Raw genomic sequence first — 27,649 nt, forward strand, 5'->3', positions numbered from 1 at the left:
AAGCCACTGAGTGCATATGATGTACAATGCTGAGAAGAGACGTGTGTGTGTGTGTGTGTGTGTGTGTGTGTGTGTGTGTGCACGTTTGCCTTTTTTTAAAAAAAATTTTCTGCTTGGCTATTCTGATATAAAAGGAAATCTAAAAATGGTGGAGAGCTGGAAAATAAAATAGTAGAAACAGGAGTAAAAATAAATAAAATTAACAAGGATGTAAACTTGTTACACAAATGTAACCACAAAACCATGCTTGCCCTCACTATTCTCGGTCCATGCTTGTCCTTGGTGTCTAGAAAATTTTAAAGATTTAATTAAAACAGTGACAGCAGAAACCAAGGTTCATCTCCCCATACCATTCCACTGTAACTGTTATTTTGGCATAATTTACTGTGGTTTTTCCTTTCCTTGATGAATTGCTCTGGTATCTTTGTTGAAAATGAATTTACATAGAGGCCTCCAGCTTGCTCTGATCTCTCAAAGTTAATATCACATTTGTTAGATTACTGTAATAGATATTCATTACCAAGTTGAAACTTCCTCCCATTCCTAGTTTTCCTGATATTTTCAATATGAACATTAATTTTTTAAATAATTTTTTGTTGAATTTTGACAAGTTTTCCTAACTCCACTTTGATGATCAGATATTTTCTGTTTTTCCTCTGTTATTATAATAAATTTCTTAACTAGTTTTCAATTATTAATTTGACATTACATTTGCAGGATAAGTCCCATTTGAGCTTCATGAGAACTACTATCTTTTTATTGTGGATTTTGTGTGTTTTTTGTTTTTCTTTTTTGTGATCTTACTTTTTCACTTGGGGCTCATATTATATTGCACAAACTATCTGCAAATTCATTACTATCCTATTTGAACTCCAAAAATGGCTAGGATTTCATGTGAAAACCACTGTCTTGTTCTTTTTTATGATATTTTGTCAGATTTTAATATGAAATATGTGAGCCTTTTAACAAAATTAAGGATTTTGTTATATCCTGGAAAATCTCATAATCATGTCTTCCTTTGTGTTGTTAATAGAATTCACCATTTAAGCATATGGGTATTGATTTTATGTGTGTGTAGGGAGAGTATTTTTCTTAAACTATTAGCATATTTTAAAGTAATGTTTTAATTTATTCTTTGAGAATTTTAAACAGTATATTTTGATCATATTCAATCAATTTAATTTTAATAGATATTGGGGGTATAGTGTCCCCTTGAGAGGAAGAGACAGGAGGGTCTCTGTGCCTTCAAAGCCAGCCTGGTCTACAGAATGAGTTCCAGAAGAGACATAGTGAGACCCTGTCTGCAGCAACAACATTTTGACAGGCATGACTACTTATACTTTCTATATTTTCTTATATCAACTTTAATATGTTGCAATTTTGTAAGGAATGTGTCTATTTCACCCAAGTTAAATTTCTTGGTATAAAATTTAAAATTAATACTTCAATATATGACATATCACATTATTACATTAATAAAATATAAAAGATATGTTATATATCATAACATTTCATTTTAACAAGAGAACATCTAAATTGAAAACTCTATAAGACTGTGAAAATATTAAGTTATTCATAACATTGCCAGCTACCTTTAGAATACGTGTGCAGCCTTAAAAATGGAATATACATTCTTTGAAAACTATAGATTTTTAAAAAAAATAATCATAATGTTTTAATAAATTTTAAAAGACTGGTTTTAAGACTTGCTAGAAATCTGCAGCTATGATGCTGAATTTAGAACTTTTGCTACTACTGTCACTAGTAAATTTTTCCAACTATAATTTTATATCCTTTTCATCCTTGTGCAAATCCTGAAGATTCTTTCCCATGCATATCTCCCACCTCCCGTATCTGATCATATACCTGTAAGAGTCAAACCTTTAATTTATTGTAAGAGTCAAACCTTTAATTTATTGTCTGTCTGTCTGTCTATCACTTTGTGTGTGTGTGTGTGTGTGTGTGTGTGTGTGGTTTCATGGGCTATTATACATTCCATAGGGCATGCTGGGACTTGATATACTAAATGTAATGAGAAAGTATAGGGGAAGGTTTTTGAGGACAATCAGAACCTCCCAATAATACAGACCACCTTTATAAGTTCTTGAGGGAAGAGATGACTCCTTTTTTCACCTTGGGTGGGAGGTGTGCATTTGGTAACTGACTGCTCTTGGCACAGCTCAGTGTCTCTAGCTTTGAGTTTACTCTCTTATCCTCCCTTTAAATACTGACAATCTATGCCTCACCAAATGCACAGATCTTAATGATGAGTTTTTAAATGCTGAGCAATATTTCTGGATGACTTTCAGGTGAATATTGAAGTGATACATGCATGAATCAAGTTGTTTATAGAGGAGAATCTTGAACTCAATTGCTTTAAAAAGGTAGTATCACCTACATATATATGTCAATATATATGTATATATTGAGACAAAGCTGAAATACTAACTGGATACAGTGGTTATCCTGAGCCAGTAGACTGCGTATATTTTTTTCAGTTGCTTAGCATGAAAATGTACTAAATTATACCAGAATTTCAAGAATTAAAACATTATTGTATTTTGTCTTTAGTTGCAACTAAATGCTCAATGGTATCTATACAGAGTCAACATTAAATTTATTGCATCATGTTTCTGATCTAGGACTTCAAGCTTCTTAGGCATTAACTCCTTAGTTCTCAGTTTTGGAAGTTACCAAAAGATCAATGATCTGCCCCTCCCCACCACCACCACCTTTGGTGGTATTATGGATTGGAAAAGGGGCTTATTTATTCAATTCAACTGAAACAATTTCTTATTTTGTTTTACATAATGAAAACACAAACTGTATCATTTAAAGAAAATCATGGCCACAGGCTTTGATGTGGCACAGACTGCCTTAGGAGAGAGGATGCTAGAATTAGCAACTCCTGGCTGGACCTGTATAGTCTAAATCTCCATACACCAGAGCCAACTGCCTGGCCTTTTGACATGGTATTTGAATTTGGCTACTGGGAAGGAAGGATAAAAATCGAACAACTATGTGTTGGTTTCATCTTGGGGTTAGAGGCTAGGGATATGGCTCTCTCTGCCCCTCTGGGAACACAAGAGCTGGGCTAGCATTTAATTTCATCATGGGAATCATCCACTATGACCATCAGGGGCTGTGCCCGCCAGTCCCATTCTTCTTACTATATTTAGTTCATTATGAATATGGAATAACACTGAAAATGATTCACATCGACATCCCTCTGTCTAGCCTAATAACATCAAGGTCGTTAGCAACAAACGTAAGTTCACTCTGACAGTATGATTTGGAAATCTCAGTACCCCCACCCCATTGTCCTTCCCTGCCTGTGCTAAGAATCTGGACCTAGCAGCTCAGCATGCCTGCTCTTTTACCTCCCCCTAACCTCTTTCTCCTAAGGGTAGAAAAAGATAGAGAATCCAGGGAGAGAAAGGGGTACTGTTGGCCAAATGAATTGTTGCTAGAACAAGAGACGTCAGAGAGGGTGAGCATAAGGGTAAAATGAAAATTGAGGCTTTCTTCCTCCCCATAGCTTTTCTTCATCTTGTTCTTACACTGGCTCATGACCTCCACGCATCCATTTGAACAGTGGACCTTCTGCAGTGGCAGCTATTCCTCTCTTATCTACCAACGTTGATGTCATCATCATTGTTATTCCTACACAGGCCTTTCCCACAGAGGAGTATCCCACATATTATTTCACATGTCACTCTCGAAGGAGTTGAATAATCTATTCTTTGGAGTATTTAGCAGGTTTTCTTTTTTAAATAAAAATCTGTTCTCCTGAGAGAAGGCTGGAGGAGGTGACAGAGAAAAATTACAGCTGGTCACTTCCTCTTTTTTTCCTACACATTAGAAGAGCCTGTAAGTTTTAGCTACACTCAAACATGGAATCTCTTGAAGTGTTCCAGACACATTTATTTATATTCTAACTATGGAAGATATACATAAAGCTTAGCATTCCAACTATTTTTAAGGTTGTTTGGCATTGTAAAGTATATTCATGTTATTATGCAACTGGCCTCGAGAACTTCTTTAGAGGAATGATTCAGAATAGAAAGCATTTAAATCAACATACCACTTTGAGTAGGAATGTCCTACATGCTCTCAACAATCTAGGTCATATGGCAGATGATTTGTACAGTGAGTAAGAGCATGTGCTCAGGAGTCAGGTCACTGAGTTCAAATCCCTCCACCACAAATATACAATATCATTTCTAAAGCACTGAGTCCTAAGAATAATCATTGCCATGTTAAACACTAAGATGGAAAACAGGGCTAACAGCTCTGCTTGGATGCAGCTCCTTAATGATGGCTGTTCAAAATGCAGACATAGTCATTCTAAATTCTTCTTGATTAGAATCATTTCCTGTCTTTTGTTTGTTTGTTTTTTGAGACAGGGTTTTTCTGTGTAGTCTGGCTGTCCTGGAACTCACTCTGTAGACCAGGCTGGCCTCGAACTCAGAAATCTGCCTGCCTCTGCCTCCCAAGTGCTGGGATTAAAGGTGTGCGCCATCACTGCCCACCCTGTCTTTTTTTTTAGGGTGGGGGTGGACATTACAGCATTTTTTATGGCATGTGATAGTCAATCTTTTTACTCAATGGCTGTAGCTACTTGTGAGATTTATTTTTTCTTGTATATTGTAAAGAACTTATCTATTGTTTTATGAAGAAATGTGGAATTGCTACTATTCTTCCAGTGATAGATATTTGCTTTGTGCTTGTAAAACTTGTGATCTATTTTTTCTCTTTTTGCATACACACCAACTCTTAATATTAACGCCAAGTCATAGTAGAGTCTTTTGAAAATATTTTAAGCAATGATTAAACTCAATGCTTCTAACACGGTTGAAGCAATGACAATGGGATCAGGCATAACCAAGGCTACACATGTGCACACAATTGCAATTATGTCAAATTGCTGCGTGACTGCCAGCCATTGTGAGACATCTTTGATTATAAGAGGTATTATGATTCAGTAATATTAACTATGAGAAAAATGTGCATCTTATCATCCTTGTAATACAGTGCAGGCTATGTGTCGCTTGGCAGGATATTTAACTTTTTTGTGCCCTGGGATCTTATTCTATCATGCAAGGCTAATAATAGTACTTGTTTTATAGGGTGCAAGCAAAGATTAAATAAAACATTTATCACAGAAATTGGTGTATAATAAGTGTAGTTATTACTAATGATTATCTTTCACTGTATCCAGGTATATATGATGCTATCTATTGCTACATAACAAATAACTCTAAGCTTATTGGCTTAAACCAATCCATATTCATTATTGCAAAATTTCTGTAATGCAGGAATTTGGAGTGGCTTGGTAGGGTACTTCTAGCTTGGCTGGGTTCTTCATAGGAGCAGCAATCATCTTTACTGTCCACTGAAGCTGGAGAATCCTCTTCCTAGATGACTAATTCACATGGCTGGTGGCTGGTGGCTGGTGGCTGGTGGCTGGTGGCTGGTGGCTGGTGGCTGGTGGCTGGTGGCTGGTGGCTGGTGGCTGGTGGCTGGTGGCTGGTGGCTGGTGGCTGGTGGCTAGGCTGCTTCTTACATATCTTATTCATGCCTTCTCCAGGGTCTTCACAACACATCACTTGGCTTCTCCAGGAGCCAGTGACCTACAACATAAAGGAGACACTCACAGGGCCATTTCAGACTGTCTCAGAAGACACATCCTTTCACCTCTTCTTTATTCTACACCCTAGAAGAGTCTCTAAATTTTGTCTACACTCAAGATGGAATTGAGCTGCACCTCTTGGAGGGAAGACTATCAGGATTTGTACATAGTTTCAAAGCACAGCAACATGATAACTTTCAATCTAAATATTTACCCTCATCTCTTCAATTGAGAGATCTCCCATCTCAGTTGTGGGCCGTGAATATCTTATCTCTCATCTTCCTTACCAACTATATTAGATGGAGTCTCAATGCGAATAGTGAAGGGATGCCACCAGCTTGAGGCAACTTCACAGGGAAGTCTAAGGCATAAGCATCCTGACTCTCCTTTCCTATCAGTTATTTTCTCTTGCATTCTCTGTTCTAGCATACTTCCTCTCTCTAGTTCATGTCTGGTACCAAAAGTTTAAGGGTTTTCTCAAACAGGTACCTCTGCATTTCCTGGTACACATCACCTGGGTGCCCCACAATTTTACTTAGTTCTGACACTATTTACCCATATAATACATAAGGTCCCAGTCTCATGAAGATCACTCTTCAGCTGCCAAACACAAGTCCAGGTTGTTCTTCATTCTTCTGATGGACAGCTTTGTACTGGAGATTCCCACAACCTTCTGGGATACAATCATTTGCTAACATAGCAATCAGAACTTGTAAGCAATATATTACTAAGTTACTTATTTATTATAAAGGGCTACAACTCATTCATAGCCAAATAGAAGAGATGCACAGGGCCATGGGTGGGTAAGAGATGTGAAGCTCCCATGCTGCCTCTGGGCAAATCATCCTCATAGCTTTTCCATATGAACCCCAACCTGGTGAAGCCATCATTTTTCATTTTTTAGAGATTTCATTAAATAGACATGATTGCTAAAGTTATTAGTTATTGGCAATCTAGCTGTTTTCTAGATATTATAAATTCAAGGGTGGTGAGAGATGTTTGTTATAAGTATTTCAAGATGTCCCATTTGCCTTCTCTTTCGACACTCAGGCAATCCCCCAGCATCTCCTATGCCAGGGAGATAAATGTTACCAATGAACAGTATCATAGCCCACTCTGTATCCCCATTGTATAGAAGTTAGAGGGATAAAAACCCTACTGGATATGTCCATAAACATTAGACTGCTGTGGGAGATGACATGGAGAAGAGAAGTGGATGCCAGATCCGGATCTATAACCAGAGGACAATCAGGAGGTCATTCCCTCTGTCCCTCAGCATCCCAAAGAGAGCACTCAGAAAGTCCCATTGGCAATTCGATGATCACTGGGCGATACCAAATTAGTCACACTCCCTTTTAAACTTAAAATCATTAGCTACCACTGGGTTCTTCATTTCCATTTGTAAGAGAAATGAGAAAACTGTTTTAAATAACATGAAAAGATGGAGAGATGGCTCAGTTGGTAAAGTGCTTGCCTTGAGAGCTCTCTCTCTCTCTCTCTCTCTCTCTCGCTCGCTCGCTCGCTCGCTCTCGCTCTCGCTCTCTCTGTGTGTTTTAAACCAGGAACATATGTTTGTATGTTTGTAATCCCAGAACTCGGGTGGTAGAGACAAGAAGAGCCCTGGAATTCATTGGCTAGCCTGCAACCTTTAGGGTCAGTGAGGGACTCTAACTCAATAAACAAGGTAGAGAGTGACTGAGGAAGACACTCGATTCAGTCTCTGGTATTCATACCCATTTAATCTCAAGTGCATGCTCACACCTATATATGCATGCACACCTAGGTGCATGCACATACACATACTAAAAAACAAAACCAAACCAAAACAAAACAGAATAACAGCAACTGTTATGGTCTCTATCTTTGAGCACCACAAGGCTTGACTGTTGTTCATAGCAGTCTGCTTCAGCGCCATGCATTTCAACTCCATTTACCTTTCACCAATATCTCCACTTAATGGAATTCTTTACTTTGCAAGAACAATTAGACCTGAATTCAGCAGAATTCAAGTTCTATGGCCAAGTCATTGCCATAGATATCCATTGGGCTATACAGAAAGGGGTATTTCCCTTTGATGCTGAGAAACAGTCTAGTGGACTTTCTGTGTTTTAAATATTGTTTTTCATACTATTTGCTTTTATGGCAGTAGCCAAATCGCTCTGACACTTGGGAGCCATCATCCACTAGTAAAGTGATTCTCTATCTTTATTTGTTGGCTTAGAAGTATGAGGAATCAGGCATGAGCAGAGATTGGCCTAGCTTACAATTCATATGGAGGATGATCTTGTTCTATAGAAGCCTCCTTCCTTCACTGGTCCCTACAGCCCCTGAACACATGTGGCTGAAGTTCACAGGAAGAGGTAGAGTAGCACTCCTAGTAGATTATTAGTTGTCAGAGCAAGAACAGCCTCACTCATTTCCTATTCTTGAGCACCGAATCGAATCCCTGCTTCCTGGTCATAGGGGGAATGCTATTTGTTTGAGGTACATATTGCATCCTGAAGAACAATGAAGGCTACTGGGCCCCAATTTGGGTACAGTTGAACTTTCAGAAGTCAGCACACATTAGCCATTTTATTATCAAGCCAGCTGTCTTTGAAAGTGGTAGCATGTCATAAAACCACTGAATGTTTTTTTTAAATGTATGTTTTTTTAAGGTTTGTTTTTGCATGTGATTAATTAATTAATTAATTTATGGGTATTTTGTCTGCATGTGTGTCCACATCAATTGTATTACTCGTGCCCAGCAAGGCCAGAAGAGGACATTGGATTCCCTGGAACTAGAGTTAGGGATGGCTGTGATTCTCTGTCCTGGTGCTGGGAACTGAACTTGTGTCTTCTGGAAGAGTAGCAAATACTCTTAACCTGTGAGCCATTTCTCCATCCTCCTGAACTGTTTTTTATAAGGTACATGAGCTATTGAGGCATTGTCCAGGAGGGCAAGGCATGTTTAAGATTACAAAAATGATATTGACTGAAACATCTCAGAAATAAAAAGCAAATATATGAGAAGGTTATGTGGATGGGGTAATTCAGCTTCCTCTGGGGAATGATACTATGTAGAGGCTCTGCCTGAGTCTCTGCTGTTGGCAGGTTGGTCAGTACTAGCCAGACTTTAATGGGAAAAGACCATGCTTCCACAGTTACTTTGTGTTGGGAGCCGACTTTTAGCAGAAAGCGGCTATCAGCTTTGCAGCCATCTTGAGCCATAAACCCTGACGTGAGACTTGTTTTTCAACAGCCTACAACAGCTGAAGCACACTCTGATATCCCTCATATTTTGTTTTGCTGTTTACTGCCCCCAGCTGCAAGGCGCATGTGGTATCCAAGCCTGGAAGGCATTTCGGTGCACATGCTGTCCACGCTATAGACGCCTGTAAGGCTTACATCATATCAACACCTGCAAGGCACGTGGTATCCATGCGCCTACAAGGCACCTGGCAAAAGCCTATAAATACCCCAGATTTCCCTTCAATAAACGAGACTTTGGGTGGTGGTGGCGCACGCCTTTAATCCCAGCACTTGTGAGGCAGAAGCAGGCAGGTTTCTGAGTTCGAGGCCAGCCTGGTCTACAGAGCGAGTTCCAGGACAGCCAAGGACTATACAGAGAAACTCTGTCTTGAAAAACCAAAAAAAAAAAAAAAAAAAAAAAAAGATTCTAATAAACGAGACTTGATCAGAACCTCTGTCTTGTCTCCATTCTTCGCGTCTCTCCTCTCTCTCTCTCTCTCTCTCTCTCTCTCTCTCTCTCTCTCTCTCTCTCTCCCTTGACCAGAGCAGCAGCTTGGGCCTGGAAACAGTGGCTGCCAAGCGTGGAGTGGAGAGGGCCGCAACAACTTTGTACCTGGGACCACTGAGCAACTGGGATGGTTGGTTGGCATCTTCAAAATGCAGCATCTCATCCATTTGTTTATCTGGGAGTCTCCTCAGCTGTATATGTAGGTACTTGTTGGAATAGATTCTTCATTCTTTCTTCTCAGCGATAAACTCGTACACCATTTGACATCAATTTTGTCCTTTTCAAATTCCTGATCAGCTTATCAACCTGTGAATTAGCACAAATGTATAACTCAGAGCATCTTTCCCCCATACATATTGCATAATAAAACACAGTGCATACAATGCATACACTAGACTGGTACTTTTGGCATTTTAATAGTTGATCAAACCATATAAGGCTACAGGCATGTTTCTAAGAGTGAGGTAATAGAACAGAATGGGCAGGTTCCATATAACATGGGATCTTGGTATAATTTTTGTGTGCTATTTTCAGCAGTTTGAATTCATTATATATTGACTCCCTATTTTGTGATTCTGAGGCTAACTACCAGTTCATTATCGGAGCATCTGATTACATCATCACTTGGTGAGCCATCCTAAGGACTCTAGTTACTAGTGCACATTCACGGTTCAAAGTGATGGGTTCTTTGGGATAATTTTGATCATGCACATCGTGTCCTTTGACTGCATTCATGCCTATTACATTGTCCTCACTTTCCCTAGTTTGCTTAATCTTCCCAAATCACACATGATAGATGTGCAATAGCTGTATGCATCTGACTCATGTTATTTATTGCTTTTATGGCAGTAGTCAAATCTCTCCAGCTCCCTCTATTTTCCTGCAGATGACATAATGTTGTTCTTCTTTTGGCAAACTAAAATCCTATCTATCTATCTGTCATTCTGTCTGTCTGTCTGTCTGTCTGTCTATCTATCTGTCATGATTTTGTGTATAATTATTTTCTTCATGTATTCATTGATTAATGAACATCTAGACTGATTTAATAACTAGGCAGTTGTCATTATTATTAGAATAAACATGGAAAGGCTGTAAGTATCTCTGTAGTAGATGACTTGGGTTGCTTCTAGCATATTCCCAGGAAATATATAGCTGAGTACTAAGCTGGCTCTATTTTTAGCTGTTGAGGAGCCTCCGTGCTGATTTCCATGGAGAACATACTACTTTAAATTCCCATCAGCACTATATAGGGCTCCTTTCCCTTTATATCCTCACAAGCATTTGTTGTTTGTTTCCTTTGGGTTTGTTGTTTCTGTTGTTTGTTTGTTTTCTTACTGGCCTTATTTTTTCCTTTTATTGAAAAACAGATTTTCCTTTTCACATAATATATCCTATTATGGTTTCTCCCCACCTCCATCTCATCCAGAGTCACCTCCTTTCTGTCTCTAATTAAAAAACAAACAGGCTTCTAAGAGATAATAGTAAAACAAAATATTATAAGAGAAAATAAAAACTAAATGCACTGAAATAGGACAAAACAAACAAACAAGAGAAAGGAAGAAGCCCAAGAGAAGCACTTAAAATAAATATAGATGCACACTCAGGAATCCTAGAAAAATCACTAAATTGGAAGCCATAATATATGCACAAAAGACTTGTGGGGTAAAAAGAGAGAAGTACAATATATACCCCAATAAAGTAAAATCAAAATGTAAAATAAGATAGATAAAAAATTAGAAGCCCTGCGATACCATCATGAGAAAAGGAACCTCTAACGACGCCATTGGATTCGTTTTCTGTGGCCACCTAGTGCAAAGCATGCAGCTCACCCGAAAGAGTAGTTTGTTTCCCCAGTGAGACTCCTTGGAGAAAAATAAGTTTTCATTTGCAGGTGGCTACCGCTTGGAGATAACTTCTGGATTAGGGATGGGGGCATTTGTCTACTTCTTTCAGCTCTGGAATCCCATCATCCAGTGTAGACTTGTGTAGACCCTGTTCATGAGGCCTCAGTTTCTATAAGTTCATATGTGGATCGAGGTGCTAATTTAGAAAATTGTGTTGTCTCACTGTCCTTCTCCCCCTCTGGCTTTTATACTCTTTCTATCTCCTCTTCTTCTGGGTTCCCTGGTGGAAGAGGTTTGATGGAGAAATTTCATCTAGGAATGAGTGTTCTACAAATATCTCATTCTCTGCATAATTCCTGGCTGTTGGTCTCTGTATTTGTTCCCATATCCTGCAAGAAGAAGCTTCTCTGATGTCTGAGAAAGCACTAATCTATACAGTAGAATGTCATTAGGAGTCATTTTATTACTCTTACTTAAAAAAAAAGTAGTATTTGGTTTTACCCTAAGTTCCTAGACTATTAAACCACAGGTTCTTGGTTACCCAAGCAATGTTGGGCATGGGTTCCAACATATGGAGTGGGCCTTAAGTCAAATCAGATACTGGTCGGTTACTACCACAGTCTGTGTGCCACCATTGCACTTTCACTTGCGTATGTTGCATGCAAGGAAATGATTGTAGATCAAATGGTTTGTGGCTTGGTTAAGGCTTAGGTTTCTCCTTTGATAACATGCAAAGTACCTTCCTGTACAAAGACACTACCATGAAAGGCTCCATATAAGTAGCAACTCAATGTCTCCATGTTCAATGGGTCATGTAGTAGATGTTGTCTTCAGGAATTGGGTCTTGACATCAGTTCGTGGAAGTAAACCTTAGTCTTGGCAACAGCCTGGGTCATTTGGTGTTGCCCATGGGACCCTTTTGACCAACAACTCAGTTAGATATAACCCATTCCTGATACTGGAAACTGAATTTGGTGAGAAGAAATGTCCAATTGGGGCTCTGACTTCTCCATTATTTGGTGACTTTATTTAGAACACACACACATCCTATCTATCTATCTATCTATCTATCTATCTATCTATCTATCTATCTATCATGCTTCTACTGTTAAGTTTTCATATTTCTTAGTGAACTGTGTTTCTTGCAGGCAACAAATTGTTGGATCTGGTCCATAGATTTTAAGCACTTGAGATCATTATTGCTTAGAGTTGTTATTAAGATATTTGCTAGTTCTCATAGGCTTGATGGCTACTCTCTTGGTTAGTTCAAATACTGTTTGTTCTTTGCTTTCTTCCTCATTTATTTTAGGTGTTTGCTGGTTCACTGAATTGTACATGTCTAAATCTTTCCTAATTCATCCATTCCTATCACAAGAGTAATTAGCCTGGGCTCTCCTGTTGTATCTTTCTTCTACTCTCTAGTAGGATCCCTTTTCAGATTATTTTATAATTTTGTCTGAGTGATGATTAATTTTTTTAAATTTGTTAATACACTACTTTCAAATGCAGAGTAGATGTTGGCAGAGGGGGCTCCCTTACTCAAGTATATGAAATCTAATAACTATAGAAAAGTTATCTTATGCTTTCCTATTTGGACTTCTATGTACTCCACACTTTGGTCATTTATAGTGTGCAAATATCTCATGCAGGCAGGGCTTCTATGTTATAAAAAATAAGCAGAACAGATTTCAATTAACTTCCATATACCATAGAGAATTTTTTTGTTTTGAGATTTACCTAAAACTGGCAAACTTATGTTACTTGGTAACTGAGTCAGAACAGCATACAAAGATATTTTGGTCTTTATTGCCCTTTGACTTCATTAAGGGTGCTATAAATATAAAAATTTATTTGTCCCTTTGTAATGGATATCCCATCATTTTATGGGCTGAAATACTTCTTTAATGTAACAAGACCTTAAAATGTCCCAGTCTTTACTCCTATACTCTGACATGCAAATGCCTTATTATGACATCGATGAGGTCTTGTATTCTTTAATGATCAGTTCCAAATTGCTCGTTATTAATTATCAGTGTGATGTTACAATAGTAGTTACTGTTCTGGGGAAATACTGTACATGTGGACTGTTGATACTACCATGTGAATAAAAATTGCTAATGACTTTTTTCCTACTGAGTGAAAAGGAAAAATAAAGCTTTTAATACATTGATAGTTTTGTATCTGATATAAAGGATAGTCTTGATCTGTTCTGGCAACTACACATCATCTAGAGTGACAGCAATAATTATAATGACAAATAAAATTTCAGTTTCCATTTTGGTAATTTCTCTGGTCCGCAGGCAACTTTATTAAGGATTTAGAAAAAATTTCTACCTCTGACTCAGTTCTTTGTTGGAGGTCATATTTTTCTTTGTTTCCTGTGTTGACTTCACTTTGGTATCTTTGCTAATGTGATGCTAGGTTAGCTTAACGACATTTACTTGTCCCTTTCTAACACAATAGACTTCTTCACTGGGGAGGATGTAGTATAAAGAATCTCTGTCTTTTGCTAAATACTTCTGTGCTAAGGATTAGTGAAATGGTCCAAAAATGAGTTTTAATGTGTCCATTGTAAAATGATCTTGGGCCAAAACTTACTTATTGTCTAATCTTCACTATCCTGTGGGAATCTTGAACCCAGACTATCTATCATCTCATCCCCATGGACCGTTACTTGACAAGCAGACTCATGACATTTTGCATCTCTAGAGATCATCTCAAGACTGGTATCTATATATGAGATACATAAATGATTATGATTTATGATTATTTCTCCATTTTCACAACCACACTAGTCAATTGCTTCAGATCTCAGTGTTAACAATGTGGTAAAAGCTTTATGGTCCGCCATCAGTGTAGACTTGTAGCTATACTGAAAGGTCCAAGTCCTGAAAAGATCTAGCCTTCTCCTCTATCAAGAGATTCTGAGTCCCCAAATAGTCTTAGTTGTGGGAGCTTGAATAATGCCTAGGTAGTTTGCACATCTGACTTAAAATATTTTCTCTTATATAAGCCAAGACTTTTAGTAGATGTCAATCTATATTAATGCCTTCATATCCTGTGACTAATTAGTCTTCATCAGATATGAAAATAGTCTGATTATCATTCCATCAGTGTGCCCTGTGATAGGAATTGTCTCTGTCATCTCTGTGTTGCCACCTGGTTTTACCAGCGAAGGATCCAATTAGAGCCGTAGAAATCAGAGAACTCAAATATACTAAACCATCTCCTACTTGTGCCTGCAGCTTACATAGGACAGGAAACAACAGGATCCTCCAGGAATGCTGTGCTTCCTTGTCAATACATTTCTGAATTTCTTGAAGGAAACAAATATACTTCAGACACTTTCTGAAGGTGATACATGTTACTTGCCTTCTTGGTTGGTGATAAAATACCATAACAAGAACTACTTAAGGAAAGTAGGATTTATTTTGGCTCACTGTTCAAAGGAACTGTTCACCATGGCAAGGAAGGCTTGGCCTCAGGAGCTTGAGGGAATTGCCCATATCGTATGCAAAGTCAGGAAGCAGAAAGAGGGTTATTCTAATGTTCAGATCATTTTTAAATTTATGTTCAGTTGTAGATCCCAGCCTGTAGAAAGTCACTGACCACACTTAATGTGGGTCCTTCACATAATCTAGATAATCCCTCACAGAGATATACTCAGAAACTAATTTAACTTAGTCTTTCATAGGTGTGCCTGGGGGCTTGTATCCTAGGTGATTCTAGACTTTGTCAAATTGACAGTTAGCATTAACAATCACAGAGTAATATAATTAGGAAGTATGGGAGTATCATGCACAAAGGATCCATTCTCATATTCTACTTTATTGAGGCTTCAGGCCTATTCTAGGGTAAAATGTTAAATTCTGACATTTTGCTCTTATAAATTCAAGGCCATCATTGACTGTAGGTTTTGATTAGGAAAAATATTAAACAGTTAGCTTCGCATTAATTTGCTTATGTAAATGAAATCAGCTTAGGGGAGTCTATATTTATCCTAGACCAACCTCAGTGTCAGTGATAAAATAATGTTCTCTTCCAAAATCCTTGCCAACAGTATCCACTAGATTTTCCCTACAATTGCTGGTGCATTGATTTTCCAGTCTGAGTGATCCTTAGGAAAGGAATGTGACCCTCTGCTGTTGACATGAAGTCTGATGCCTGTCTATCATAATTTAATCTTGGTGAGCAGATGCACAGGCTTGCCTGCCTCTCACCTCAGCCCTTGAACAACTCATGACAGCACAGCCACATGGGTGTTGTCAGCTCTTGAACACAGCAGCTTCTGCCCTTCTTGGATGTTTGCTCCATCTATTTCCTACACCTGGGATGTTTTTCCCTTTGGTCTTTGAAGAACTGGCTTCTTATAATCCAGACTTCAGAAGAAATGTCTCTTTAGAGAACTCAGCACTGTCCTTTTCATGAAATACTTTTAGTTTTTCCTTCTATATGTCTCTACACATTGCTTATTTACTTTGACCTTTAGAATATTAGCACAAATTTTATAATTCCATGAGATAGTGCTTTATTTTTAGTAAATGTCTGTCAAATGAGTCAATAAATGCATGAATGGGAGGAAATGCTTTTGGCTAATATGATTTCACCGATGGAAGGCAATGATATAAATGATCCATTAACTAAATTATTGGGAGAAACAGAAATTAAAACTAAAAGGACATGAAGTCCGATGAAATAGATTTTTTTTGAAACGCTCAGCTTATTTGTGATAAAGCAGATATATAACTATCAGGGACTGAGTATTCAAATGGAAGATGATCTAGTTATGTGTAAGGATGGGATTCTTGAGTTTGAGAGATAGCTCAATCAGTAGAGTGTTTGCAATGCAAGCATGAAGACCTGAGTTTAATCTCCCTAATTCATGTTAAAAAAAAAAAAAAAAAAAAAAAAAAAAAAAAAAAAAAAAAAAAAAAAAAAAAAAGCTGGACTTGGTGGCCTGTTATTCTATCTCAGTGCTGGGACAGTAGAGAAAGACAGCTTCCTGGGGATCACTGGTAAGCCAGTTTACTCAGTGAGTAATTCCCAGGTCTCAGTAAGAGGAGCTATTTCAGAAAATAATGGGATAGAGAGAGATGGATCATTTGATAAAGTACCTGGCTTTACAAGCTCAAAGATGTGAATTTAGATCCCTAGAAAGGATGTAAATAGCCAAATATGGAAGTATGGTTGTGTTGTGTAACTCTGGCATTGAAGCGATGGAGACAGGTGGATCTATTGATGCTAACTGGCCATGCACCTTGGCTGAATTGGTGATCTTCAGATTCTGTGAGAGACTCTGCCTCAAACGAATGAAGCTAGTCACTTTGGACCTCCGTATAGATCCACACATTCTCATTTGTGTTAATTTGCATGTACACAGACACTTAAACTCACACAAACACCAGGTGTAGCACCTAAGGATGAAATTATCCAAGGTGTTCCTCTGGCATAACACACACACACACACACACACACACACACAGAGCCACATGAACATGTGTATAACTTTACAATTTTTTAAAAAAGTGAACAGTAGAACTTTGACCTCAAAAATGGCTTCAAACTTTCCAATCCATTATGTGCAGTAAGCAATCTAGGAAGTCAACAGTAGATGCACAGCTAACCACTCTAGGAGCTTCACAACTGACCCCAAAGGTCCAGGTTTTACTTAATATAGAGATTCCCCACTTTCAGCTTATGTTTGCAAGCTAAGATCAATTAGATCATTCCAAATGTGTATCTGTATCTACTCCTAGAAGATGCCCTGCTTCTTGGTAGCCTGCCTGCCTGATGTTTTCCTACACAATCAGCCTCTAATAAGCTTCAGGGTCCACTGAGAACCTTGCCTTTCTCCTAATGTAAAGTTCTCCCATTCCTCGGCTTACATTTGAGTCTCTGCCAAATTCTTGTGATGATGTCCAACTCCTTTGCTATCAAGTTCAAAATAGCCTTGATTATTCTTAGTTGGGTGGTCTTCACCAATTTCCACAAAAACACCAACATGTGCAGTACCTCGAAAATTTAGGATACTGAATATGTTCAGAGAGAATTCGCCACATAATTGTGCTGTGTGGACCAGACCTGTTGGATGTAAGATGGAGTTGTGCATAGGAGTGTCTGGAGCACCATGTAATGCCAGAGTAGTCTAATGGGGTTGCATTGTAGCGTGTGATCCACACTCCCCAGAGAACTGACTAAGCATTCTTACATAGTCTTTGCATTTTCTCTTTTCACCAAAAGAACAGAGGTGAAAGGTGGATGAGTTTGAAAATGACATAAAGTTTCTTTAAGAAATGTCTACAAATTAAATATATGTAATTATGTATGGCTATTTATCTTTAATGGATGTCTCAGAAACAGAATTCTAAGGGACACTGCCGTGCTGTTGTGGTTGCCTGTTTGGATATTATGAGCAAGAAAGCAATTGCTTTATTCAAACCATTAATAAAATATCATTGCCAATCTCCCTCCGACTGTGCCATGTGCTTTTTATTCTTTGTGTTAAAAATAAAGAAATATAGAAGGGACTGTTTCCAGATATCATCTTGTGCCTATAAAAATGAGATGTTTTCCAATGGCAAGCTTTATCCTGATTTCTTATTTCTAAATTTCACTATAAAAACAATCAGACATCTAAATCTGTACACAATAAATCTGGATGATATTTTTTTTCCTTGAAAACTCAATAGGTCCAATAATACCTGCTAATTTTCATGATAAATAAATGATTTTCTCCTCCTTTTCCCCTTTCTTTGTTTTACATTTGTTTCTGTAGGTGGAGATATTCTTTGTAATTAACCTTTTTCTCCCTGTGGCCTTATGCTTTCTTCTCTGGATCCTGATAAATGTTTGATGAGCCCAGGCTTTGAAAGCAAATACTCTTAAGAAATAGTAGGTTAATATTGGCTCACATTTCCTGGAATGATCTTAAAATACAGTATCTGGCATAATTTGTAGTTTGCTTTATAAACAGTGCCTTGCATCTCCTGTACCGACACATGCCTGGCCAAGCTGAGACATGGTGGAGATATATTAACCTACCTCTTTAAAACTAATGATGTGGTATTTCCCCTGGATAGCCCATTGCCAGAGAACCCACACTTCACCCTGATCCTAATCTCTTCAAAATCCTTAGCTCATTTGGAAACTGGCTAAACTAAGTCAGTTAGTTTTTAGGTGGGGCAATTTGTTGTTGGGGCTAAGAGAATGCCTGCCATGTATGAGAATGTTGGTTCAACTGTTTGATTTTGTTTGGTGTTGGCTCTGATCTACCTGTGAGGGGAGGGAGGATGGTGAGTCACTAAGATAATGTTAACTGTGGCATCGTTCTTGGGAAACTTTCATTTATACAACCACTTCAGATGGGGAAAGGGATCTGAGGGACAAGCCTTGACCTTTACATTGAGGAGGAGAAAGGGTCATGTTCTTATTGGAGTTGGCAGTGTCTTGTCTCCCTTCTAGGCTATCAAATGACTGACAAGGCATATGAAAGGGCTACTGTCCTTGGTGAGAGTTCTGGGTGTCATATGTCTCTCACAGAATTTATTTTTGCTGGCAGGACCCTCAGCTGCCTTTGGCAGTTGTAGAAGCACCAATAACGTCACACAGAGAGCTGTGGAAATGAGTGACTTTGGGGCTTAGTCATTGTCCTTTTTGTAAGCTGGCTTACCTTCACCAATGGCAATAGTATTAACTAACTTGTGCTACGTACCTGCATCATATAGGCACAGCGAGGTGACATATAAGTTACCCACATTCTTTCAGTCTTCAGTATGACTTAATGGCATGGGAACCCCTAACATCCCCTCTTTCCACGCTGAGTTAAACTGAGATTGGCCCACAGCAGTGGGTCTAGTGTGGAGCAGGGATATAGAATTCCTCCCTTTTAAAACCATCACAGTATTTCTCTTCTATTTGAAAACAACAACAACAATGATGACAACAACAACATCCAGTAACTCATCCCTGGATCCTTCTTTTGTTTTTGTTTATTCAGAGTAATCTTGCCTTGCTTGAAAAAGAAATGAGAGAATTAGGGATACAGTCTGAGTGCAACTAAAACAAAATCTGGTCCACATTGGACTTCATTTGGGGCTTAAGGTTGATAACTATTTCATCATATGGCTGCAATTCTTTCCCTATTTGTTTATTTATTTATTTATTCATTCATTCATTCATTCATTCATTCACTTTACATCCTGATCTCACTCCCATCCTTCCATCTCTCCCCTCATCCAGCTCTTCCCCCATCCCCTTCTCCTCTGAGAAGAGCTTATGACAACTACAGGAGATCTAGGGAATACAAATTAGACATCAATGGGAGGGGAGGCACTTGGTCCTGTGGAGGTTTGATGTCCCAGCATAGGGGGATGCTGGAGCAGTGGGTGGGTGGATGAGCACCCTCATAGAGGCAAAGGGGAAGGGAGAGAGAATGGATGGGATGGAGGGGTGTAGAGGGGTAACTGGGAAGGGGGATATCATTTGAGATGTAAGTGAATGGAATGATTAATGAAAAACATTAATAATAAAAACAAATTTTAAAAGAAGTCAAAGCATTGCTATTTGTAGATGATATGATAGTATATATAAGTGACCCCCACAACTCTACCAAAAAGCTCCTACAGCTGATAAACACCTTCAGCAAAGTGGCTGGATACAAAATTAACTAAAAAAAGAATTAGTAGCCTTTCTTTATACAAATGATAAGCAGACTGGGAAAGAAATCAGGGAAATAACACCCTTCACAATAGCCACAAATAATATATAATATCTTGGTGTAACTCTAACCAAGCAAGTGAAAGATCTATATGACAAGAACCTTAAGTCTCTGAAGAGAGAAATTGGCGAAGATCTCAGAAGATGCTCCAATTTTTGGATTTGGGTTTTCATTATGTTTTTTTCTTTTTTTCAAGATTTCACTTTTAAAATGCCTGTCATGTTCCCTTCATTACACCCCTTACCCTTTCCCAATCCCAACCCCCTAATTCTGATTTCTCTAATGATTTTCAAGTCTGAATTTATGTGACCATTCATTTGTTTCTCCTCCCCTGCTTTTTCCCATATGTCATATGCTGCCTGCTTCCCATTCTCTCTGACCAACCCTCATCTTCAGAGCTCTTTATTCTCCAGTCCAATTTTGGAACAATCATCTATAGCCATTAACTGACTTAACAAATCTTTCTGTCTGTGGGATACTTTATGGAAATTGAAAACTAATTAACGTTTATCTCAGCAGCTAATCACATAAAATCTACTGCCTTCTTATTGCAGGTTCTAAGATAATGATGGGCCATGCACTGAGCAAAGAAGATCTTGATAGGTCCTGACAGGGTCTGAGCTGAGATGAGAGGGAGCAGGAAGACATCAGCCTCCTTTGCTAATGAGGATCATGAGGCCTGCAGCATCTGGGAGTTGCTAGGGGAAGGTGGCCTCAGTACTCCAACAATAAGATATGCAAACTGCACACACACATACATACACACACACACACACACAAACACATATATACCCATTCATATATATGCACACATGCACACACATGCACATACACATACAATACATACACACATACATATACACACATACACATATAAGCACACATATGCACATACACACGCTCACACACACTCACATATACATACATACACACATACACACATATATACATACACACATATATACACATACACACATACACACAATATACACACACTCACATACACACATATATACAATACACACATACATACACATACCCACACACATGCACACACACACATACACACACAACACACACACATATACAAACACACACATGCACTCACACATACACACACAATACACACACATACACACATGCACACGCACACACACGCACGCGTGTACATGTGCATTCACTCTTATTCATGCACATACTCATACAAATATCTAACACTGAAAGATATTAAGTTCAATGACAAACAGTAGAACTCTTTATAAAAATACTTGTGCATATCCTTCATCTGTTGATGCATTTTGTAAACATTAGTCATTAACCATTCTGTGCCGTTTTTGAGTTGAGTTCCAAGACAAAGATTGTAATATTTAAGCTACAAGCATTAGAAAGGCAGTAGATGGGGGGAAAGGATTTCCAGGGATACATCTTAAGCACAAAAATATTAATTGCCTGCTTCATATAAATAACAAAAAAGGAAGAAAATGGTTTATTTTTGACTTGGGGAAAATGTTGGATCAGTCTTTCTGAATTTGCTGGGTTTCTTTGCTGCAGAGCCTCCAAGGGACTTTAAGATAGTGATGTGTGTTGTTAATTTCAGAGAAGGAAATAGAATTTGTCACTTTTTCTTGGGTTTCATATATGTGTGTGGGTGAGCATGTGTGATGTTCATCACATATGGTAAAGTTTCCTGAATGTATTTTGGGAAATCCTAGCTGACAGAAAAACTTGCAAAAATAAAAGATTATAAAATGGTGCCAAAAAGAAAAATTTATATGCTGTGGTTGAGTCTCAGAAAGGGCACCATAAGGCACAGAGATGGACATACAGATGTACAGCTGGGCTGGTCACTGTGTGGGGCAGTGGCTGTATCTAGGGATAGGCTATCTCTGATCATCAATGCCACAGAGAAAAATGGAAACAGAGTTCTTTTCTATGGTCATACTCAGTCTGTGCATGCGTGTCAGCAGGCGTCAGCCGGCATGCCTAGCTGGTGAGTTCTGGACTGGCTTTCTTGGTACATAATGGAGTTTCTATACATATATGTGAAAGTAATAAATATTTTATGTTGACTATTAAAAATCATGTCCTCACCGGGCAGTGGTAGCATACACCTTTAATCCCAGCACTTGGGAGACAGAAGCAGGTGGATTTCTGAGTTTGAGGCCAGCCTGGTCTACAGAGTGTGTTCCAGGACAGCCAGGGCTACACAGAGAAACCCTGTCTCGAAAAAAAAAAAAACAAAAAACCAAAAAAACAAAAAACAAACAAACAAACAAAAAAGTCCTCTTATAAATTGGTTGATTTAAAATATCAGTTAAAAACACTACAATTTTTGAGGGGGCTTTATCTAAGTGAGCATCTATATATAGTTTTTTGAAGAAGGCTGAAGTGGTTTGAACAGGAAGCATGGTCTGAACTGAGGAAATGGAACATTCCCAGGATTTCTCCCCACCCCTTTCCTTTTTTTCTCCTCCTTTTCTTTCTCCTCTCTTCCTCCTCCTCTCTTCACACAGCTTGTTTCCTTACTCTACGACAACTGTGTGCCAACAGCTTGGATATCACATAACCCTCAGTTAATTTGGGAATATCACGATAAGCTAAAACTAACCTGCCAATCCCAATAGTAAATTCTCAGGGAGGAAAGTCAATGGACCATTCTCAAATCAAACAGCCCACGACTATATGTAGAGTCAGAAAGTCATGTAGAAAACACATAAACACCAACTAGGCTCACTGCTGTTGGATGTGTGATGTTCTTAAAAATCTTAGATAGGCCCCACAAATCCATATGCCACAAGACATTCCTCTAACAGTTCTTCAGGTCTGTATCCTTGGCCACCTCATTTTATCTTCAATGAATCTTCATGTTGCACCTATATGGGAGACTTTGTCATGAACAAGTTGAATCAGTTACACTTCAATAAATAAAGCATGAGCTTTGGATACTGCAGGAAGACTGTGCTCTGTGTGTGTGTGTGTGTATTGACTATTTTACATAAAAATCATATATATGCTCTATAGGTGGAAAATTTTAAAATTTTATCAAGCAAACAATCCAGGATACTACCCTACCATTCCATTTTCTTTATCTCCTCCCTATGTAGCCAGACTGAGTGAAAATAAGACGTGTATTGTTTGAGGATTCTACTCAACCAGAGGAAAAACATTACAGACTTAAATTCAAGTGGAACTTGATAGATTAGAGAATTCCAGACCTTCCCTTTTTCAGATGAGAAGTCGGAAGCTCTGGGTTTGAGAGTTGGCTCACTGGTTTGTGCTTGTTGCGCAAGGATAAGGCCTTCAGTTAGAATCCCCAGAACACAGGTTAATATTGGGCAAGGTATGGGCGCAGCTGCAATCCTAGTATGCCCACAGTAAGATAGAGAGTAGAGACAGGAGAACCCCCAGAAGTTCTCATGCTAGATAGCCTGGCATGTGGTATGAACATCAAAGAAGAGAGGCTTTCCCAAACAAAGTATGAAGAAAGGACCATTACCCAGGCTGCCCTCTGACTTCCACATGTATGCTGTGGCACATAAACACACACTTACACAACTGAATGCTTACACACACATACATACATACATTGTATGCACACACGTAGAAATGCACTCACAGAGAGAGACAGTGATGGGGAAGGGAAAGAAAAAGAAAAGAGAAAAGAGACAGAAGTTCAGTACACAGAAACTTTTTGTCCCAGTTCACACAGGTAGGCAGTAGGTCTTATGTGCATAACATAGATTTTTTTTTTAAATTGTGTTGATTTTTTCTGTTTTTTTCTCTGACATTGTTTATGTCACAAAAATGTTAACTCCAAATTGCATGGAGCTTTTCCACCCCCCCCCCCCACCTCTTTTCTTTCCCTTCTTATTTTAATTACAGGATTGGAGGCTGCATTGCCTTGAGTTTCTCTAAGAAACAATGCCTGTTGACAGTAATTCTTCCAGCAAAGAGGCAGGGAGAGGCAGCATCTGGTTTTAAATACTGTTAGCACAATGGAATGAAGGCCCTGGTGAATTTACACAGCCCTTCAGCATTCACACAGTCCAAGGGGGCCTTTGGGATGGATGTCTTTCCCCTCGTCCTCTTTTGGTGGCTGATCAAGAGGCAGACATTTTCTGAAGAAAATGATTTGGTTTTGGACAATGGTTCTTAAATTTGCAATGGTCTGAAGGGCTATTTGGCACGTTGAAGCTTACCACTGGATTGTCTGTGAAATTACTGATTGTCTCTGTTGTGTTCCATGTTTTTGTGTGAATGTTATTTGAGTCCAGCATCTTTCTCTTCCTTTTTTGGTCGCCTCATGTTCTAGCAATGCATTTGTTCCCAGATATTGTCAAGGAAAATGGCCAGAAAGCAAATATAACAAGCACAACAGCTCGGAGGTGGAAATTTTATTACATTTTCCTTAACATGGCCCAGATGAAAAAAAAAACAACAGTACGATGCCTTAAAGTTTCTTTGGCTCAAACTTCTTGGCCTCCTGGAACAAAGCTCAAGAAGAAAGATTATGTGCTCAGTTTACAACCAGAGGGACAGGTGGTACCTAGACTGCCCTCAGCTGTGCTCATCCACACACACACACACACACACACACACACACACACACACACACACACACGGGAGCTGTATCCCACTCCTCTTCAGACAAAAGCCACTTGCTCATAGAGGCCCCCAGTTCTGGAGTGTGTAGGCATGTGTGGGCCCATGTGCATGCAGATGGAGAAGTGTGTGTGTGTGTGTGTGTGTGTGTGTGTGTGTGTGTGTGTGTGTGAATTTTGTGACAGGGACAACTTTGGGGTGTTGTTACTTCTTAGGTGTCATTCACTGTGTCATTTGAGATAGGTCCTCTCGCAGAATGCACATTACCAACTGAGCTGTCTCTCTGGTCCCTTTGTCCTCAGGTCTTAGAGCCACCTAGACCCTTCTTGGTACTGTTGTTACCACAAAGTCACAAATTCTCTTCTGCTCATTTTCTTACAGCTGTCATTATCATGACAAAGTCCAATCTAGGCAAAAAATTAAAATAATAATCTCCTCAGTAAAACAAATCCTCAAGTTCAAGATCAGTCCATGCATAGGGTTCTTCTTTCCCACACTAAATATATATATATATATATATATATATATATGAATAAATATGTGTATATATATGAATGTATATATGTATATATATTACATATATATGTACACACACACACTCATTATATACTACTTTACAGGGTGCATACATACTTGCCTTCTGTCATACCTAAATGTTCTTTAGCGACCTAGAAGTGACAACCTGAGACGGTTCACCTGTCTGCTTGTATACTAGTCCACCCAGGCTTGTGCCTCAGTTTCTATTTTCACTTCCTTATCTTTCTCAGTAGAGGAAATATTGTTTTCTCTTTGTTTGTTTGAAAATCCTGAAATCCAAGATTTAAAAAAAAAAAAAAACCGTTTTAGGTGGATTGACAAAGCACAGAAAAATAAGAATTGTTTACTTACGATACTTTTGAATTCCTAGGTAGGGTAGGCAGGTTTTGATTCTGCACAGTTCTGGAGTTCTCAGTTCTGTGGGCTTGGAAACCTTAGTGTAGGGGAAAGAGAGAAACTTGGATTTTGGAAAATAATAAATAATTTACCACTGTGAACCCATTTTCCCCTTTGAGTTGAATATAAACTAATTCGTCTGTGGGCAGTGTCTGCTTGAGGGACCTCTTGCTTCATTTCTTTGTATCCTTTGCCCATCTCCTGCTGTCCAATGTTTGGTTTAAAATGATGCCAAACATTTGGGCGGTTGGCTGGGATCGCCGGTTTTCCTCCTCCCAGATGTTTGCAATCCTGTGGACAGTGTCAGAGATTTGTTTATTATCATCCAACATGTAATCATGCTGGGTCTGCATAATCTTCTTCTTCCAGATGAAAACTGGAAAAGTCACTCAGTCATCCAGATGTCTCCAAATGTCTGGATGTTTGTCATTGCCAAAGAACATCTGGATGCCTGCTCATTTTTTTTTCTTTTTTGTTTCATTTCTTATTCATGTCTTTGGCACAGACACAGTCTTGGGTTTAGTCGCTTGAAATACAACAGAATTAAATAGCCCAACGGGGATGGGTAGATATTTAACAGAGATAAAGTCACAGGTTTCCTGGAGTGAAAATTTAAGGTCTAAACAATTGGAAAATTATCTCTGAGGAAGTCGCCAAGAGAAACTTCATGGTGATCCCTTTGAGTTCTCTCTAAGGCCTGTTATCATCAGGAGAGTTGTGTGTCATCAGCATTTATATGGAGGAGGAATTCAGGGACTGGAGTCACACTTTAGAGAGAAGGAGGGAAAACTGGCACCCCTTACAGTCCCAATCATAAACCAAAATTATCCATCATAAACATAAACAGATATCTGGATAAAACTGAGGAAAGCTGTCTGCTCTTTGGCAACTGTAGTGAGAGCAGCGGCATTCTTCCACTCCTGGCAGCTTATTACCCTAGATCAACATGTCCGCTGTACAAAGGAAGCAAGGATATGAGAAGTAAATGGTTGATGGTTAGGGTCATGACCTTCAGAATCAGATACTCCTGTCACATGTCTTCTGGCTGATTCCCACCAGTATCATGAACACCACAAGCCCCCTGCCTCTTTGAAATTCATCTTCTTTGTCTTTAATAGCATCCATTTGGAATATTGCAAGGATTAAATGAGACAACACATTTAAAGAGCTTGCACAATGCCTAGCCTGTCATGAATCACCATAAAAATAAATTCAGGGTAGAGATAATAGCCATTCTTTGATGGCTACAGCAAGTGTTGGATTCAGAAGAGAGTCCATGCTGGCTCTAAACTTGAGGGTTGCACAGAAGAGTTTAGAAAAGAGGGAGGAGAGTGAGGACCAGAGAAGGAGATCCAAGTTTGAGATGCTCCACTGTGAATAGGGGTGGAGTGGGATCAACTAGCAAGGCAGGCATCACCAGGCCTGTCTTGAGAGCCAGGAGAGCAGCATTCCCAGAGAGGAGTGATTATCCTTTCTGGTTGTGGCTGGTGTCCTTGGTGGCTGGCAATGTGACATGGGGAACTAGGTTAAGAGCCTTATAATGGATATTATATTAGTTAAGATTCCTTCAGAGGAAAATCTGGAAATGACAAAGCAAATAAAAGCGGCTTATTTAAGAGATGAAGGACAGAGCACAATGGTACGTGTCTGTAATCTCAACACTTTAGAGGCAAAGGCAGGATGATTACAAGTTTGAGGCCAACTAGGACCAGATATAGAGTGACGTATAGGCCAGCCCGAGACACATATTAAGACTCTGTCTTGAATACTCACACATACACACATGCAGGTACATGCACAATACACACACACATGTACACACATGTATGCACATGCATACATGTACACGCATATACATACACACATACGTGTACATATGTATGTACACACAGAGACACATGTATACACACATACAGTAGAAGAGTCAGGAGAGAAAAACAATGTTACCATGACAGCTAAAAGGCCTGGTAGATGATATTTGAAACCGTTGTAGAAACTTTGTAAACCATATAAAACAGCTCTCAGAAGATCACCCAACCCAAGGAACATCATTTATTTATCAGACCCTGTCAAATGTTGGCTAAGTCTTTTCCAGGGTCAAAGAGGGGATATTGAGTTGCTGGAACTTTTGGTATACGCTGTAGAGAAAATGTGAACTCCCGTGGCCAGAGCAGCCCTTGGCA

General features: G+C 38.9%; 1 long non-coding RNA gene across 1 annotated transcript; it reads right to left on the reverse strand.

Moving 5' to 3' along the window:
- Positions 1–105: 105 nt before the first annotated feature.
- LOC143443723 (uncharacterized) lies at positions 106–25,577 on the reverse strand. Its single transcript, XR_013112940.1, has 3 exons — positions 25,422–25,577; positions 9,477–9,677; positions 106–5,633 (listed from the first exon to the last, which is right to left on the reverse strand). It is a non-coding gene; the product is annotated as an uncharacterized LOC143443723 (long non-coding RNA).
- Between the last annotated feature and the right edge of the window lie 2,072 nt (positions 25,578–27,649).

The sequence above is a fragment of the Arvicanthis niloticus genome, chromosome 10 (assembly GCF_011762505.2).
Source record: "Arvicanthis niloticus isolate mArvNil1 chromosome 10, mArvNil1.pat.X, whole genome shotgun sequence".
In the NCBI taxonomy this organism is placed as follows: domain Eukaryota; kingdom Metazoa; phylum Chordata; class Mammalia; order Rodentia; family Muridae; genus Arvicanthis; species Arvicanthis niloticus.